Below are 19887 nucleotides of genomic sequence, written 5' to 3'. Positions count from 1 at the left end.
TATGGCAGTGTGTCCCAGCATGTCCCAGCATTCAAAGTAAGTATTTCTGGCTTCTGGGAAGCTGGCATTTCTGAAAGCCAAATGCCCTTGTTTGTTCCTCAAACAATTAACAACAAAGGGAAAAATCACTATTCAGCCAATGTACCCCTATTTCTAAAATTGAGATCCCATGCCAGTTCATGGGAGCTATTAAAAGAGTGTTGAGTTTTTTATGCCTACTGGGAAATGAACAGAGGCCACCAAATTCATTTCACAAAGGCTGCTACAAATCCTCCAATCAGTAAAAACTTTCAGTCATCCAAGGCTGGATTTGAACTGTTAACTCATGTAAAAGCTTCTGTATCCCTTCATCACTCAGCCCCTCTCTCCCCATTTCAGCAGATGTGTGTAGGAGAGTCTTTCATTTCCTTCGTTTCTCCTGATTTATTACAGTATATCACCAAGCAGGTTTCATAATGTTGGAGGCCAGGAGACAGAGCTAGATCATCTACTCTGACCTCCTGTGTAGCATAGTCCACTAATTTTCACCCAGACACCAGTATATTAAGCACAAACACAAAAGTAAGACTAAAGCACTTTAACTACATGGGGGATTAAGGTACATGCCACAGATAGAAAACAGAAGAGATGAAAAGTCATCTGCAGCCTCAGAGAAGAGAGTCGAGAGAAGTCCAACGGACACTGCCAGCCAAGCCTGATGCATACCCAAGCCTGATGTACAGAAAGAGGGAAGAGTCCCCAAATCAAAACCAACAAAGTAAGAAAATCAAGACTGGGAGCAAAAAGGAAATCAGAAACATCTGCAACCTGATCTGGGGCAAAACTGTATCTTAAGTGCAGATAAGGTGATCAGCTGGGCCCTGGAAATGACAAGAAGGAACTACAGCAGGAATACAGGAAATATAACTCTCTGTGCCACCTCAAGAGCTTTTCTTTCCCCTTCAAGCTTTTGAGAAAGGCCAAAGGGAGAATTTTTTAAAAAAAATTAAAAAAAATAAAAAAATAATAATAATAAAAAAAGGAAAGCAAAAGGCAGCCTTTTATGGCTAATGTTAGAATAGCTTTTTATAAAGGTTTAAAAAGGCACTCAGAAGCTTTGAGCATGTGACACTAAGTGATGAGTGCAATGTCATTTCAAGATGAGAAGCCAAAGTGTGGGGAAAACCAATCATTGGAACAAGCAGCCCATGACACTAGGGCGACTCCCTTGAGCTGTGACTTTCCTCAGTAGGAAACAACTGACTAACAAAGATCATGTATAGAATTAATTTACTGTCAGAGTAGGGGGAAAATAATAGTTTTGTTTTGTTGGTTTTATTCCATCAGGGAAAAGCATCACTGTTTGTCTCTGGACAAGGCAGAAAACTAAGCATGTTTTCTCAGTAGTATTTAAAACCATCTTTAGGGTTTGAAACTTCAATATGCCTTCTTCACAATGCAGCACTATAAACAAATAAAATTTCATTTCTTGCTAAAGCCTGTTTAATACTACCAATACAGCCATTACACTCATTTTCATTGTGCCTAAGCAGAGAAAAGGACTCTCCAATGCCAGGTACATACACAAAGTGAAAATTCAGTCCAAACTCCGTATATTTTATTAAACTAAGAATGCGGCAAGAGACAAGTAATACAAGGACATGTACTGACCACAGCAGTATTTGGTGAACTTGAGCATCTTATTTCCCCTTAAAAAAAAAAAAAAAAAAAAAAAAAAAAAAAAAAAAGAGAGAGAGAGAGAGAGAGAGAGAAAACACATGGCAATGTGTATGTATTCCCTGGAATACTTAGGTGAAAAATTATTTTATTTTTTAACAGGTCAAAACTCTCAACTATCACCTTTCTGCTAATTATATTATTTTATTTCCATATGGAAAGGCCAAGTGCCCCAACAGGACTGTCTGTTGTAGCCAAACAGCATGGTGGACTTCACTTGTGCAATAATTTTATTGATTTAATGGGGTTTCTCAAGCAAGAAATATCACACTTAGGTATGTGCAGATTCAGATTGTTTTTGCTTTTGCAGATAGTGAGAAAGGGTGCCTGTCTTATCTTTGCATTTGCCTTATGCTTTCTTCACTTTATTCACATCATACTGTTGAATGTGAAACTGAACCAAGGAGGACTACAGGAATTAAAACCACAGTATATTGGGTAAGCATATTCACAGGAATGAGGAGAATCACGTTAGATGTTTCATACAGGTGTCTGAGCAGAGTCACGTAGGGAGGCACTTCCTAGGGAGGGACTGCAAACAAGTCCACAGAGCAGCTAGCTCTAACAGACACAGTAAGTAATTTTTCATCCAGTACTACCAAGTTTCCCCTTCTGGTCATTTTCTGAATAAGGAATATAACAATCTCCTGTCTTTGTTTATCTAGCATATTTCTCTATGGCTGCACTAACCAGGAAAAATACACTCTTGTGGACACCATCATCAGCTACCTCATGTACTAATTAACTATAAGGGGAAAAAAGCAAAAGAGAGAGAAAGAGACATGAGAAAATGCTGGCATAAACTGAAGATTTTACAAGATCCTGGATATAACTATAAACACAGGTTTTCTTGTATAATGGTGTCACCTGCCCAAACAGTGTGATTCACATAGCTACTTCTGCACTAACTCTCTCTTGATATTCCTCTATGCACCACGGAAACTTTAGGCTCCCTTCACGAGGAACTGGAGGAAGGGAAAAAATTAAGAGAACTGGAGGAAGAGACTGGAAGGGAAAACAAGAAAATGTTGAAGGTTGTTTAAAAAAAATAAAAGAGAGAAGGACACAAACAAATGGAAAATTTGTCTAGAAGGAGAAAATGTAGAAGTGGAAAGGAAAAAGGAAATTCAGCAAAATATAATATTCAGTACAAGTCAGAGACTGGAAAGCCAGGTTTTCAGCTGGGGAAAGACAGTGAAGCTCCACTAAAGTGAGTGAAGCTGAAATGATTTCTAGCAATTAGAGATCTATCCCAATTAGTTACAATAAAGAAATAAAACAGAGAAAATATACTTTATACAGAAGCTAGAACTTCTGAAGTAAATCTGATCTAGCTGGCTCCCAGAAAAAAATCAGTAGGAGCACTACTAAGGCCACTATTCTGTAAATACTATCCAATTATCTACTAATTATCTAATAACGTACTAACATAATATTTTACAAAACTTAGTGTTCTTACACTCTGGGTAGATCCTGAGGGTGCCCAAGAGGATCTGAATGTGAAGCATGGGCTTCTGGATGCTTCAAGTAAAACAAGGAATTTCTGAAGTCAGACTGGGATTTGACGTTGCATCTACACATTCAACACAGGTCACCCAACTTTCGCTAAGCTTTCACATTTGAATTGCAGTCCTTGAGTTTATCTCAGCAGGCAGAGAGAGCTGCAACACATGCAGTAAATCCCAGCCTCCTGTAAACAACTGTCATGCCAGACCATTAGAAAGTTTTAGAGCTTTACTAGCCCATCTCTAGAGGACAGGTCTATTTGATTTGACACAGATCAAATCATAAGACAAACAGAACAAGCCCCCACAATTAAGCCTCATGTAAGTTTGACCTTCTTGAAAAACTGGAATAGTCAAAACTAAAAGCAATGGCTGTTAGAGGTGGGGAAGACTTCCTCCCTAGCACCATCTCTCTCAAGTCTCCCTCCCAAGCACAATCTCTCTCCTTACTGCACTATGGCAGTCCTCTATCCATCTGGAAATGCTTGGAGGAGCTTGGAGGAAGCCTGAGAAGAACAGTGTGCAGTGCTCTTTCTCACAGCCTAGGGAGCTGTGCCAGGGACCAAGTTCAAGACCTGAACAATGCCCTGCTTGGCTACTTATTTGGAGAGAAAAAATTAATTTATGGGAGAATTGTGGAAAAGGGGCCAAATTCCAGCGGGTACTGAAGTCTCTGGAAGCTTGGCAGAAAAATTAGTAGCTCTGCTACAGTGGCTTAGATTTCCATTTGTTGCAAACACTGGAAAACTTTATAGCCACATACACAGGTAGCCCAAAATGATCTTCACATCCCACCTAAAAGATGTCACTGTGGACACTAAGAACTGAGTGCACAGTGCAGCTTTCCACAGTGACTACAGACTAGGTTAGGTCTCCTTGCTCATCTAAGTGGTAATAATTTAAAGAAGAAAACACTGAGATTCTAAGAGCTGCAGTGTACTACATCTGTTTGTAACATGTGGAAACATTCCCTTATATTAAACACAATGAGGATTGCAAGCAGGTCTTTTCCTGAAGGTTAAGTACAAATTCTCTGGCTCCTGGAGAAGAGCCAGTATTTCTCCCAGGCAAACAAGAGTGCCTGGTACCACCACGCACCACATCTATTTTCAGTGTCTAGCTGACTCCTCTGTTTCACTATTGTTAGACAGTAGAAGGATTGCTGAACTGCTACACTTGGGAAAAAGTCAGCAGCAGTCTCAAATGAGGGGCACCATGCAGCACTTTACATCTAGACCTTCACGCTGAGACTGCAGTCACAGAGACATGAAGCACTGGGAGCAGTGGGAGGCAAAGATGTTGAAGACACTTCTCAAAAGCAAAGTGAGATGTGAATGGTCTCCTCAGGGAGAACAACATCTGTTTCAACAAGTCTTGGGATTTTAGAATGGTGCAACATAGATCACAGGCCTATTTATACTGTTTCCAGTGAACATTACTGTAGAATTTTCAAAAGCTTCATTATTTTACTTAGATCTTCTGTTAGCTTGGAGAAAACACACCTTTTGGCAATAAAGTATGGCATAATAAATGTTGCAAATTTAATCTGACTTCTCATGTTTTAGGATTAAATAAGAGGTTTTGAAACTGCCAGAGGAAAACCAACAGTAACTACAGCAACAAACAAACAAAAACCCACAGAATTGTCTCTGCATCCATGGCTACTAAAAATAGATCCTGGCTACTTACCTTGTTCATTGGTTTAAAAAGATTGTGAGGCTGTGCATGAAGCCATTACTTGTAAAAGGTGTGCCAAGTCTGTTCAAAGGAAGTGGCTTATGAAATAAAAAGTTACAGCTAAAAAGCTAAAAATAAATCTTCAGTTCTTCTCAAGTGTTTGCGTTAATATTCTCTCTGTTATCCTTATTATTCTGATGATTCTTCCTGTTATTTGTGTAGCTGAGCCAATGTTTCCAGGCATTTCATGAAGTTACTCAGAAAGCTCAACTGGCACATGAGTTATTATAAACTGTAATGTTAATCTCAATTACACTACAGCTTCATCATTTACACTTAATTTAATGTCTCTTAACATTAAGACATTAAGAAAATGCATGAAATGACTTTTTTTTTTTTTTTCAGTACAAAGTGTTTCATATATGTATTATTATACCTGCTAATTTATTATAATCTCTACAAAAAAAAGTTTAAGAGTTTTCCAATCAGAACTCTATTATCAGCAAAATTCCACAGGAATAACAGGAATAGCAAAAAAAAATATTTTGTCCACTCCTTTTGATTATTTTTAATAATTTTTGTACAACATAAAACCTAGTGAGTGATGTAGTGTAAATTAGGTTACTTAGAGCAGGTTCTTTCTCAAGTATATATTCAGGAATGCTATTGACTTTTGCAACCTTGCAAAAAAGAATCCTCAGCACAATGATTCACTTTACAGTTCACCATTTAATCTTATTTCTCTCATGCAAAGATAAGATTATTCAAAGACTTTTCAGCATAAAGGCAAGAAAGAGACTTCTCTTTCAGAAACTATAGTTTTCTAAGAGGATCCTTTTACTTAGTATTACAGCTGCATAGTTAATTCGAATACCTTCCTATTACCCATGACCATCCCACACGTGGTTACAGTTAGCCAGTATATGAGTTATTCTGCTTCCTTTAATAGCAATTGGGAAAAACACAGGAAAATAATATTTACATATAATAATAAACATATATTCTTGTAACTGAAATCATTTCATGCCATTTAAGGTATTTTTCTCTTTGAAGACTGCACTAATATTTCTAATATTTTATTTTAAATTTTCACTATATTTTTTAAAAATGAGGTATTTGGAACTGAGCAATAATCCTTTTCTGTCGCAATTTCATAAGCATCCTTCTAGTTCTGTACCTTCTGCTCCATTCTCTGTCTCCCTCCCCAGCCTGCCCCGCCCCCCCCGCTTTCTTGGCTGTGGCAAGTGTACACTCCCTTAACATGAAAATCTTTCCTAATGAAAGCTTATGAAGATTTTTTTTTAAACTATTATTTTCATAGGGATACATCAGGTCCAAGAAGCATGACTGTGTAAGTGGAAATTTTTGTTTAAAGGTGCCTTATATTTGGGGATAGTCATAGGCTGAATTGAGCTCAGCCCATATAATACACTAATATTTTCATTGTAAGGGATGTCATCATTTAAAATGGGCTTTTGATGCTGGAAGCAAAGCTGATTAAGAGTAGGCCTCTCTACTGACTTCAGTAGAATTAAGATCAATAATTTCTAATACCATCTGTAAAAGACAATTTCAAGGCATTCATTTTCATTAAAAAACTCAGAAACTCTGGTGCACAGCACAGATTTTAAGAAAGCTGCATATATCCAGTAAGCATGTCAGCCTACCTGCTCACCGCATGTTCTAAAGCTCTGAAAATTGCGCTTAGTGTTTGTCTAAGTAATATCAGAGTAGTCATTGTACCATTCTGACAGTTGAACACAGAGACCCCTCGAGTCAATAAAGTATTGCTGATGTGCCAGAGGCTTTGACTTTTTATTCCTACCAAATTGCCATTCACATTTTCACATTTCAGCAAATTAAATATCCTTCTGTTTAGGTGCCAGCAACTGGTGGGAGCAGTAAAAGAAGATAATTGAAAGCTACTGGCTGCAATACTCATGCCAGATTAAAAAAAAAAAAAAAAAAAAAAAAAAGGAAAAGTCATAATTTGGGAAAAGATGATTTCCTCAAAGTCTTGTAGTTGTTACATGGAGTTACAACTTTTTATACTTAAGAGTATAACTTATTTTATACTTAAGAGTATAAAATATAAAAACCTCATATTCTATTCCTGGATTGTTCTGTTGCATTGACTCTTTTCCATTTAAGCTACCCTTTTGACTTCAGAGCAGTTTGTCTAAAAATCACAGTTTATATGTCAAGTGTCTCCCTGTACCATGCAGTTTACTCTCTTTACTTTGCTCACTCTCACAAAAGTAGTGCATGCCACGTATTGTCCACCCTTAGCCAGTGTTAAAGCTCTTCCCTCCTAACTAACTAACCATGTTTGTACAATGGCCAACATCTTTTTTTTTTTTTTTTTTTTGAGAACAGGAGAGAGGCTCACAATCTTGATCTGAGCAACAGGCAGACAAAGATTTAGTGATGGCATGGCCTGGAGTGGGAGCTGCAGCTGGGGAGAGGTCCATGTGGCTCCCACCAGCACTGGTGTTCTTTTCTAACTCATTCCATCTCACACACAGGATGGAGGTACTGAAGAGAAGCCACAGTGTTGGTAGTGGGTGGGTGGGGATGGTGGAATGTGAATTGTCAGTATGGGGGAGCAGGAGGGAGAAACTAACTGTGCAGAAGGAAAAACAAAGCCCCTGTAGCCCTCTCCCAGTAAATGATATCTGCCAGGCCCTTGAAGTCCTGCAATTAGCAATGTGCTGCACCCTTGTGGAGCACTCTGAAGCTGATTGTGGACAGTCAAGCCCATGATCCAACCCCCAGCTCTGCTTCCCATTAGACTAAACCGATTAACTCAGGAGAATGCTACATCCAGTAGCAAAATATTCAAGATCAAGCCCAAATAAAGCAATTTTACCAGGAACAGTGTTAAACTACACATGAGGGCTGGAAGCAGGGAAGACAGCATAATGGGAAGGAAAAGCAGGTGGGACCTAAACCTGTATCCAACCCTGAGAAGGTCTGCAATACCTAGCATTCAAGCAGCCTGGTAACTGCTTGCAGACCTCTTGCTATCTTTGCTTGCTGCCATTGTGACTGGTGGCTAAGAAAGACACTCAGGCTGATGGACATGCTCCTTGTCTCTGATTTTGCCCCTAAATACAACCCCTTTGACACCATGGGGTGTTAAAGCAAAAAGAATTTCCAAATCAAACTTACAAATCAGCACAGATGATATTTCTTTCATTATTGTACTTCCTTCATCACAAACTCAGCCAGCCTTCATCCCTCTTTCTTCTTCTGCACCTGTACAGTACTGTGCATTTAAATTTTCCCTGCAAGGTCCATCTCAGACAGACAGACTGGTATGTTTAGGTACTGCTGCTCCTAGTCTATCTCTGACATAAGTCAGCATCCAAGTTTTCTTTGTAGAGCTCCAGAAAGTCTGCAGGAGGCAGCTGCTCTCTGGGTTTTCTATTACTTACAGCTCTTAATTCTGTCTACAGAAATGACGATTGGCCATATGTATATAAACACTAATCTCTTTGAATAGCGCTAAATTCTTATTTCAACAACTTCTTGTGGCCACAAATACAGTCATTTAATTACACACCATATGAGAAGGCATTTCCTTTTATCAGTTTTGAATACGCTGCTTTTCCATTTCACTGGGTGTCTCCATGTTCTAATGCTTTTAGACAGAACCCCACTTTGAGCAAAAGACTTAAAATCTCCAAATCAGCTCTTCGCTTACAATTTATAGACAGGCTGAAGAAAGGCTTCCTCCTTTCTCCTCTGTGGCTTTATTGGCATTTAATTTTTGGGATGTTCTACTAGTGTTCTGTGTCTGCTGGACTACATGTGCTCATGCAATGTGGACTACATAAGAGTTATTTATTTATTTATTTATTTATTATTTTAATTCATTGTTTGGATTAATTGGCAAACTGAACAGAGTAGGAACAGGTATCTTGAGATAGCCCCAGTCATCTTCTTTCATAAAATTCAACTGTCTTAAAACAAAGGACAAAGGGCTCCCCAGCCATATAAATAGAAAAGAGAAAAAGAAAAAATAAGTATAAAATTTCTGTGTTTAAAAATTCAGTAGGTACATGATTAAACAGTACAAAAACTTTGCCACAGATTTCAGTAAGTATAAGCACAATGGCTGCAGTGCCAAAAGCAAAAGGGTAAAAGGAACACAGATTTCAACAGTGTAAAGAACATGGAAAAAAAAAATCTAGGTTTGTATGTTTGCTCTTTTTCTGCCTTTCAGGGTGGTGTTTATTAGGTACAGAAATGGGTTAAGGAGAGACAATATGTCTGGAGATATTTGAATCTCCTTGTTTTGGTTGGAATGGGACAAACCTTCAGAAGTGAATAGCACATTACCCAGTAGAAAACACTTTCTTGCAGAGACAATGACAGCGCCATCCATTTGACATTAACTTTCAACAGTATAACTCTAGAGTATGGATAAAAGGTGTCACCTGAAAAAAAGGCTACTTAAATGGAAGCTGGGGAGGAGAAGAGGTAGGAAACAGATAGAAAAACACACTCGGAGAGGTAGGCACACAGAGGAAGATGGCTAGGCTGGAGTCTGCTGAAGATGGATGCTGTCACTTGTTTTGTGGTGTTTTTCAAGGCCAATAAATGGTCAGTTCCAATTGACAAAGGCTTTGCTAACATGAATTCTCCCTTGAGAACACTGCTTCTTTACCAGACTGATAAACAAAAATGTATTGCAAAGCAGTTATATGGCCTAGCTGCAACTTGATTCTGACTGATAATCCATCCTGAGGAGCCTGTGTCAATTTAGGTTCCTCTCTGGTGGGGCCATGGAAATAACATGCTGTGACAGTCACAGCAGAAGTTGTCAGCCATGCGCATAAGTATTGAAAGCTCCAGCCAACTTCAAGAGTTACATGAGGTGGTTGCATCAGGGCTGGGGTCACTAGAAAGATGCGTCTTTGTCACAAATGCACAATAGGGATTACCACTTTGGAGGTAGAAGCAAAAACATTCTTGTGTGCTAGTGAAAGGATTAACTTTTGGAGTGATCTCTTCAAATATTTTCATGAATAGTTTTGGCACAATAATAGGAATGCACAGCAACACATTAATCAAACTTTTTGATGAGAATTTGGGGTATTGCCAGTACAGCAAAGGATCAAACTGTCATACATGAAGAACTGCACTATTAGGATAAAAGAGGTGTAACAGGTCATGCACTCATGAACTAATGATAACAGTTTCTGGAAAAAACTGGGAATTCTCCAGTTGGAAATAGCTCAGGAAAGCCTGAAAATGCTGGTCAATACAATATGACTGGGAAAAACTGTGCTTGGCAGCTATGGAAAAGATTGCTGTAATCCCATGATAGCTATTTCCACTCAAAACAGGAAAGCGTTAGCATCGTTGTAGAGGGCAGGGGCAACTTCTTTTGGAAAACTTTGTACTGTTCTATTCATCCTTGTTTAAAAGAGAGGAATCAAAACTGGGGCAAATGCACATGCACATGCAGTTTTCATGTCATGGTGAGCTGAGCTGAGTCCCACTTGGTCTCACATTGTTTTTCTTGTGTTCACACAACTGTGTAGTGAACTACAGTAAGAGAGCAGCAATAGCTTTTGAAGCAAAGGTTATCGTTATAAGATTTCAGGATGTAGTTCTCAGGAACACATAACACTTGAAGATGTGCTATTTCATTTTCTTCTTAAGAATTTAAATATATTGATAGATTTTTAGCTCCCATTATTTTAGAAGGAATTTCAAGTGCTCAAAAATCTGATTAAACACCTGAGTTGCCATTTTTAAAAACTGCTCAACAATGAAGACCATGGACAAACTGACAAAGAGCTGAACTCCCACCACCAAACTGAAAATAGTTGTATTTCCAGAAGTGCCATGTATCTCCCAGGTTTTTTCTTGAGATGGAGATGAAGCACTGGAAAGACCTGAGTAGAGACAACCTCTGGCACTCTGACCATCACTATACTAAGTGTGCATTTACTAAAATCTGACCCTGCATCTCACAACAGCCAGAATGGTAACTCCTGGATTTCTTATGAAAACTTGGTGCTCTAATCAACAGTCTGAGTTAATAAAAGCATAATTAATCAGTAAACAGGGCTCACATAACATCTTACTTCATATGACATACAGTAACATGTGCACAAATACATCTTATTATACATCACTGTGGCTGACTATTGTATTCTGCCCAGGACATTTACACTGTCATTAAGAAAAAAAATATAAAAAAGGTTAATGCCCAGATCCACAAAGGAAGTTAACCATTAAAACTCATTATATTAGCACTGTGGGTGAGAGTTAGATGTTCATTCTCGCTACAGCACATGCAGACCATGTTGTGCTACAGGTTGATGTTCTGATGAAGAATAGCAGCCCTGCTTCACTGAGGATGGTCCCCTGACCCAGAGGCAACATTTTAATGGCAAACATTTTAATGGCAAGTAGTAACAACTTGTATGAGTAAAACAGTTGCTTCTAATGAGTTCTTATGTCTTCAGGGAGATAAACATCTGCAAAAATTTAAAGATTTTTCTCCCGTAAAAGTAAATTCTTAGAGGTAGTCTTCTAATTTCACATTTAAGCTTCTTTTATTCAGAGGTGGCAAGAACCCAACTACTTCTATTTTCTCCTTTTCTTCTGGTCAGCTGCAATCTGTATTAATAAAGTCTGGACTGCATTTGTAAAGTCTGGAAGATTCTTCCCCCCTAATAATGGCTTATGTTCCTCAAAATAGAAGAACAAAAAGATTTAAAAGTATGGACATTGCCTTCTAACCTGGAGGTGGGGGATGAATAAGGAGAAAATTAGATGTGTACTAATTATATTGAGAAAAAGGCTGTATGTCTTTTTTCCCCACAAAGGTTCTAATGACTCAGCTGTTTCCTTCTTGAGTTATGGAATAATGCTTTTGCTTTAACACTGATTAGGTAGTAGTATACAACTTGCTTTGTTTAGCCAGGTTGAGTATGTGAATGTGTTCATGGAAAACAAACCACTCCCACAAACTAAATACATGTTTGTAGGGTTGATGTTATCTTATGCTTCATAAACAACGTACCATGCTAACAAGCACTGACAAGACAAAATGAGCTTCCATAAAAATGTTTGGCCTAGGAAAACTGCTTCTGAATTTAAAAGCTACTAATTGTCACAGCACTGGACACAGATTTTATGAAGCAGCACCAGCTGCACTTTCAGAACCACCATTAAGCACCCATGATAATAACTGAATTTTTCAAGACAGTGCAATTCCATGTAAGCACCTGCAAAAATGCTGAGCTCTGTCAAAAAGCAGGAGATGCTAGCTGTTGGGTAACTGTTGAAAGGCTGGCTGTGGTTTAAAACATAAGCAGAGGTCATAGAAAAATGCAGTCCAATTTATGGCTTTTAAGCATCTGGAATGGTGGTCCTTTACATGAACATTAGTATGTTTGCATCCAGAATATCTTTCTCCTCAGAGACATTTTGTAGGTGCAATGATGGGTGTGTAATGAATAAATGAAAGCAGCCTGACTTGTTTGTAGATGTTCTGTCAGATTTTTTTCTCAACTGTTTGTGTTTCTCATTCTTTCAAACTGTAATTTTTTAACATCAGAGAGCTCTGAAGTATGTATGCTGAGTCACAGTAAAGTCACGCCATATTCACTGACCCACACAATTTTGTTCCCTGAAGCCATTTATTGTAGTACTCAATGGAGACTTCTATATAGCAACTGCACTCCAAGCTAGCAAAAGTTTCAGGTGCTGGACTATATCATGATATCATTGCATAAGTGCCTCCTTGCTGATGTAGTTTAAAGCAGGGTTTTCTCTAACACAGAGAGAACTTTGTTTCAGAGCCCTCTCCCAGTCACTCCAGTAGATATTAAGCATGGTAGTGTAAGCCTACGGTATGCCTGAGACAGAGCTAGAGCTACTGTATAAACAATAGTAACAGTAATGCTACATATTAGATATAACACCTGGTATTATAGCAGGCCTATTCCCTCTTTGTACATGCAGCCCAACCAGGCTGCTGTAATCTGAGAAGAAACATCTGGTTCATAAGCTTTTTCTTTTTCTTTCCTAAACAGGAAAAATAAAATCCAACCCCCCAAATCCCACCCCTTCAAAAGCACAAGGAAATGTCCAATAATTATCTGTCTTTTTTAAAATTAGCAAATTATCACTTGGTTGTAATTAAGCTAATTTCAAACCTGTTATTCAGGAAATGCCACTATTAAATTCCAAGCAATTCTTCAGGCAAACCCACTTAACATACAATAATAGAAAAATACACTTGTTCCTGGTACTTTCTTGGCAGAACCTGACATTTGAATCTGTTTATTCTTTCCACAGTCTCCCAAACCTCCTTCAGATTTCGTTAATCTATAATCATCCAGGTTGTCCAGTCCCTTTCTCATGCAAGAGGTGACTAGGGAGGGAAGGAGTTTTAATGAAAGGAACATGGATCAGAGCCACAAAATAAATCCAAATATGGCCTTTGTTTTCTTATTTTGCAGTTGACCCACATGTATTGTAAAACAGACTCTTCCATAACCATTATTCCACTAAAAAGATACTTAGTCTCAAATATTCTGCATGTGTTTCATGGATTTTATTCTTTTGCTTGTTTATTTTGCTTGTTTATTAACTAACATTGTGCAAGGGATTGTATAAAGCGCAAAGGAGAACATGCTATTTTCTTCAAAGGTCTTGCAGTCTAAGTGGGCAGACAAAGAGCAAAGAGCAAAAAACAAATGCTGCAGCCCAGAAAATGCTGGAAATTATGGCCACAGTTTTGAAAGTAACTTAGACTTCTATGTATTTAAAACAAACAAACAAACAAAACAAAACAAAAAATAACAAAAACAAAAACAAAAAAACACCTGTATTGTATTTGGAGATGTAAGGTTACAGTGAGGTGCTGAAAATTAGATGTATATAAAAAATCTCAAGCTTGACTGTTAAAGACAATTGTGCCCTAAGTGTCTGATCACTTGTAAAAGCTTAATATTGGAATTTTTATTGCTTAGTACCTTTCTTTAGTTCATTTGACCCCCCCCCCTCCCTTTTTCTTTTTTTCACTTCTGAGTTTGAAGAGGACTTAGTCAAGTGCCAGAGTCCATTAAAAAGGGACTTGTTGCAGGACACAAGAGCAAACCAATGGAGAGACTTAGGAGAATAACATGATTTAATCAATCATGGGCCTAGGATTATACACATGGCTAATAGTTCAGATCCCAAAGGATGAGCCACAGGCCTTGTCCCTTATCTGCTATGTATTTCGTTATTTTTTTAACTTCATTTACCACTTAATCACTTCAGTGCAACCTCTCTTTCCAGGTTACATTTGTATCAGATTAGGACATCTGCTTCATATTCATAGCAGATTTTTATTAATAATGAACTTTCCAGAACTGAATTCAAGGCAACAAGGTAATTGTATCTGGAAAGAAAATACAGCATATCTTCCTTCTGTTTTTCATTTAATTAATTTGTATGGTAGACAAATCTTTTGTGTGAAAAAAAAAAAAAACCAACAAAACAAACAACAACAACAACAACAAAAAAAAACACCAAAAAACCTCCTTCTATAGTTGTGCATGAATAACACAGGCAAAGCTTTGCTCTAAAAAAGCAGCAATAATAGAAATCACTATTCATGCTTTCAACCCTGAGAGCACTATACAAACATACCACATCTATTTCTTTACAATGGAGCTGTGACTCACCTGTTCTGCATGACAACTAAAAAACCACTGGACTTAAGATAGCATAAGGAAATAAGGTAGAAGAAAGGACATTTTTAATCACATTTTTTCTTTGCTTTTTAAAAAAATCTTTTCAGATCTAAAAAACAAATGAATATTTAAGGAGAAATCTATCTTCCATAGAGCTCTAAATTCCCTCATCTGTAACAAGTTGTTGGAGTGTTCAGCCTGGTCTTCTAGAGACAGGCCTCTCAAAATCTCAAATCAAAGAAACAAGCATTCTGACAGATAATTTTCAGACCTCCATCCTGTGCAACATGTTTTAAAAAAGCTATTTTGCAGTTTAAGTGGAAACTGTTCCATACTTTGAAAAAAAAACTGCGATTGTTATGCTTGAAAAATGATTTACTGCTTCACAGAACAGTTCTCTCCTTAATCCTTTACAAGGAAACATGTTTTCAGGGCTAGAGCTACTTAGAAATGTATTATGTACACTCAAAGGTCATCTATCTACAGACAAGCCAGGTATTATACTTCACAGCAGAAAAAACCCATACTTTAAACCTGGATTCCTAAATAAAATACTCATATTGGTCTGCTTGTAGTAATTATTTTCTTTATTGAAGGGCTGACCAGGCAACTGTAACTACTGACTTTTTAAAAGCTCTGTCCTTCTTCATTTAGTAACCCTGATATAAAATTAGAAAGCTAATTTTATATACCCAGGTTGGAAAAAGTTGATGGCCTGTAAATGTAGTTACATGGCAGACAGTGTGATGAAAGTTCCAAGGAAATATTTGGTATGTTATACATACATCTATCTATCTATCTTGTTATGCAGACACACCCATACATCCCTGACTACTCCCCCCAATATGAAATTAGCACCAGGACCGTGAAATACATCTGTCTTCACTTTGTCCCATTCTTTCTGAATGAAGTTAGATACCTAAGCATACTTCTTGTATGCTTGTTCTACATGCCTTGAAACTGGAAAATCAATGATATGTAATGCTATTTAGCCCATCCCTGGTTACCTCACTGAGAAGCTTTCCACCCATCTTGGCACTATTTTTTCAAGACAGGAAGCACAAAATTGTGACCACACAGGGTAAAGGTGGTACCCCAACAAAGCCACAAGCACTCTAAATTTGTCTGCCATAAAAGCTTTGAAAATGATGACACACAAAGAAGGAAAAACTATGGGGAATGGAACACCTTAATTTTGCAAAACCACAATGATCCACCCAGCACTTTTAGAGCTTTGAGCTCTGAGGAATGAATTAACCACAGGCAGAGTGTTTAACCTACTGAACAGAGGCACTCATTCTTTGTAACTTTGCAGATGCCAAAAAAGGGGTGAATGTGTCTTACAAATATAAAATGGACTCTCAACAAGTCTATGTCCATTTAAAAAAATCCCCCACTCACAGTCGAATAACCAAGGCACCTGCTTCAGCATATGTCTGGGATTCCCAAAGGTGAATAGATGACCCCTCAATCTCAAATGCAAAATTCAAGATACCTGACTTAGACCAGAGCTTCATCTTGTGCTTGGGTCCCCCCAAAAGAGGGATCTGAAACAAGCAGCCAGTGTGAAAGTCTTGTCCTGGAGTTTGCGATTTCAAAACTCTTGTGGGTTGGTCATGTTCCACAAAAAGGTGCTGACATTGTATTTAACTGTGACTGTAATTAAATTAATTTATTGCATCATACGTTATTCATTTGTATTCATTACTCAATTATTTTTATTAATTAAGTGTTCTTTAGATTTCTCTTTCACTTGAATAACACTCTTTAAAGGACAAGCAAGTGGTATGAGGTGCCTTCTGAAACATTACGCTAACCAGAGCTGGTGGTGAGTAGAGAACTGTTATGTATATTAAGCAAAGCTGAAATACAGAAATGCTGACTAGTGTTTGCTCTAAAAGTATGTTTTGGGGGAAACTTCATGTCCTTGTGAATGTGAATATCAAATTAAACTGAAAATAAAACCCTACTCTCTGGACCCTCAATTAGTCATAGCCTAATCACTGCTTTCTTTGGGAACAACAGTGTTCCAGGATTTGGTTGTTGTTGTTGGAAAGGGAAACGGACCGGAGTAACGATGCAACCTCGATGCGAGTATAATCGTCCTCCATTATTGCAGGTTCTCACAGAGTATATATAGGCAACTAACTGCAGCATGCGCCGATAACAACTTATAATTGGTCTAGCTTCTCCATGCACTTGTCTCTAGCTTGTTTCCTCATTATCTGTAATACAAGGACGTGGGAAGCAGGGCAAAGCCACCTGCGAATTCCTTTCCCAAAATTCCCCCTTTTTATTTACAATCAACCAAATGCTTTCTATATATTTTCTATCAAACACTGCAAACATTACAATAACCAACAGGGTGAAAATCACATACAAATTATGATTGTAAAGTGGCGTGCTAACTAGAATCTAAATCAATCAACAAGTCACTAAGCACTAGGGATGGTGCTTCGCCGTGATGCTACTTCTCACTCACACAGCACAATCACACACTCATGCAAAGAGGCCTCTTTCACTTTTCATTCATACCACAAGAAAATATCACTTAAGGTAATTTGTCCGCGGCTTCAGGAGGTCCACGTCTCCTCCTGTGGTGAGCGGCTGAGAGTGGAGACCCCTCCGAGGAAAATGCTCGGGGTGCACCTAGGGGTGTCCGTTCCACAGTCGATCCCACAGCCGGGGTGTCCGTTCCACAGTCGATCCCACAGCCGAGCAGAGCTGCTCCTGGCACAAGGAACGATGCTATTATAGTTTTGTATAATTACACCAAAGAGATGCATTGCAATAAGGAGCAGGTGTGACATTGACAATTTGTTTCATGGTTTGGTTTTTGCCCATGTAATTGAACCTTACACATGATGTGGCTGTTACACTTCCCAGGATATCTAATTCTTGTGGCTCTAGGGGCGCTCGCAGCAAGTAGACAGTCCAATCTTTGTTATCTGCCAGGATCCCCACCAGACGTGTTGTAAAGGGGCCGTTAGCACTAGCCAGGGACAGGCACATCGCTTCTTGTCCTGTCATGTTGGTGAGGGTGACCCCGATGTTGTGGCATGGTTGGATGGAGACCCAGGGCTGGCAATAACCGATGACAGCGGCGATTGTGAGGAGGAGGCCAACCATGGCCTTACGCCCGTGCTGGTACCCATCTTAGTCCGTGACCTGTGGAGACACAAGCATACCCTCGACCCCAAGTTATTAGAGGCTGGGGTCCCTCCCAAAGACCTGTATTTAAATTTGTTACCATCACTAAGGCCTGCTCTGATTCTGGCACCCGTGGCAGTGCGGAATTCATACTTATGTAATGTTTTACTATGGGTGGCACCTCTTTGTGAGGAAAGGGTAATGCTAGGTGATTTACTTAGTAAAGTGCCTTTCCCAACCTGTTCTGTGGTGTTTCCTGGGTGTCTACTGAGGCAGTAACTGGTCGTCTCTGTGCGGAGCAACTGGCAGTCCAAAGGCTTAGCTGTAGGATAAGTTATCATCATGGTATGAGTGACAGCTTCTCTCCCCTCTTTCCTTTGGCTATTTCAGTCAATAATGATAAAGTGTATTATGTTTCTCTGTATCACTGAATAAGTCCTTAATGATAGCCAAGACTTCAGTGCACTAAGTACTGTATCACTGTTACAAGAAGGAAAGCAGGAATACACCATTGTTAAGAAAAATCTTGGGTGGCAAAGTCCTTTTTCACTGCCCATTTCCTGAATGTACTTTTTAAAGGAAATATTTAAAATTAGAAGAGTAAAGTTCCACCCTCATATTACATGGATTACTACAGCTGTGTAGGTCATAGCAAAAAAGAATTTTGAACACTGGACAAAGCTTAACACAATACCATACCAGAACACTCAACACCTAGTAAAGTTATATTATCAATTTGTTTTTGATTTCCAAAGAGATTTCCAAAATACATCTGCAGCAGTTCATCTTTTTTTTTTCTTTTTTTTTTTTTTTGGAGGGTTTCTGCAGAAAACTGACTTTTCTGAAATTCTAAAAAAATACTCTTTAATATCACAAATATTCAAAGGACATATATGTGTCCAAAACTCAGAAGTCTGTATACTTGAGATTCTACCATGTCTTTAAAATCCCTCTGGATTCCTTCAGGAAAAGATATAGCAATGTGAGAACTAATGTTAATGAAACAGTAAGAAAACACTAAAAGATTCCAAACTTTGAATATAAAGATTGACTGGACCATTATCAACAGGAAAAGAAAGACTTTTTCAAAACTGCATAGTAAGAAAATTCTGTAAAAATCCTTGGAGAACAGTCTATCACTATTAATGCACCCTTAATATATCTTAATATATAAAAATAGATAAATAGATAAATAGAGATATATAAAAATATATATCTCTAAAAATAGTGCTGAACACAAAAACAAATGTTGTGTATTATTTGAGATAGTTATGAAGTTTTAGAGGTAGATGACTAATTCATTTATTTGGGAGAATTACCACTACAGCTATTGGTGTAAACAGTATTACATTTTACCTATATAGTGTTCATATCTGTGCAAGAGTGCAGAGAGCAGGAAGAACATTTCTCACCTAACAGCAACTATATTAAATCAATGTCTTTCGTCTGCATCAGTTCTCCTAGAAATGGGGGCAAGGGGAAGAAAATTAGTAAGGCAAGACAAATCAACCCCATTTGTGTATGTAGATAAGTAAGAGGCAAAATGTACCAGCCAATTTATACACTAAGGGTGACTGGGCTCACTGCACAATCCTCAGGACATGGCTAGATCAGATGGGTAATACCCAAACACTCTATAGGCTGCAAATGAAACATCAGAAATCCTGTACAGTAGTTCCCATGATGTGAATTCAGTCATCTTGCCTTAAGTATTCACAACGGTGCTGTGCTGTTGCAAAAACACTTTTGTTCCTGTTCACCATGTCCATCAGATCTGGGGGTTCCATTAAGAAGAAAAGCAGTAACTAATAGCAGCGCAAGGCTTTGTCACTAGTGAACAGAGTATGTTAACTGGCTAACACTTGTGAAGTGTTAGTTGTTCCAAACCGTAACCATTTCAAAAACAGCGTCACCACCAGAACCTGATGGTATTCAAAGCATCTGTTAATACACAAATGGAATCAGAATTTTTCTATCCTTTGGGTAGTCTTCAAATTTCTCAAGGTACCACTGGTGGTGTTGCTTTGCCCGAGAGCCCAAGATAAAAAGTGTACACAATGCAAATGCAAGGCTTTCGATGGTGCAGCAGGCAAGGGCAAACGCAAACCATTCCAGGATCTCTCCAAAAA

The 19887-nt window shown here is 38.4% G+C and overlaps 1 protein-coding gene and 2 long non-coding RNA genes across 4 annotated transcripts in view; 2 read left to right on the top strand and 1 right to left on the bottom strand.

The window, feature by feature from the left end:
- Positions 1 to 19887, bottom strand: part of LOC118160543 (potassium voltage-gated channel subfamily KQT member 1-like) — a 521743-nt gene that overhangs the window by 97146 nt on the left and 404710 nt on the right. The gene's annotated exons all lie outside the window — the stretch shown is intronic.
- LOC118179222 lies at positions 5083 to 6871 on the top strand. Its single transcript, XR_004756402.1, has 2 exons — positions 5083 to 5933; positions 6778 to 6871. It is a non-coding gene; the product is annotated as an uncharacterized LOC118179222 (long non-coding RNA).
- LOC118179197 overlaps positions 16126 to 19887 on the top strand; it is an 8236-nt gene continuing 4474 nt past the window's right edge. The window contains exon 1 of one of the 2 annotated variants that reach the window (XR_004756396.1): positions 16126 to 16436. This is a non-coding gene — a long non-coding RNA (uncharacterized LOC118179197). The remainder of the gene's footprint in view (positions 16437 to 19887) is intronic. The other variant, XR_004756393.1, reaches the window with a different exon arrangement.

The sequence above is a fragment of the Oxyura jamaicensis genome, chromosome 1 (assembly GCF_011077185.1).
Source record: "Oxyura jamaicensis isolate SHBP4307 breed ruddy duck chromosome 1, BPBGC_Ojam_1.0, whole genome shotgun sequence".
NCBI lineage: Eukaryota > Metazoa > Chordata > Aves > Anseriformes > Anatidae > Oxyura > Oxyura jamaicensis.
The sequence above is the reverse complement of the archived record's forward strand: the minus strand, read 5'-3'. Positions and strand labels throughout refer to the sequence as shown.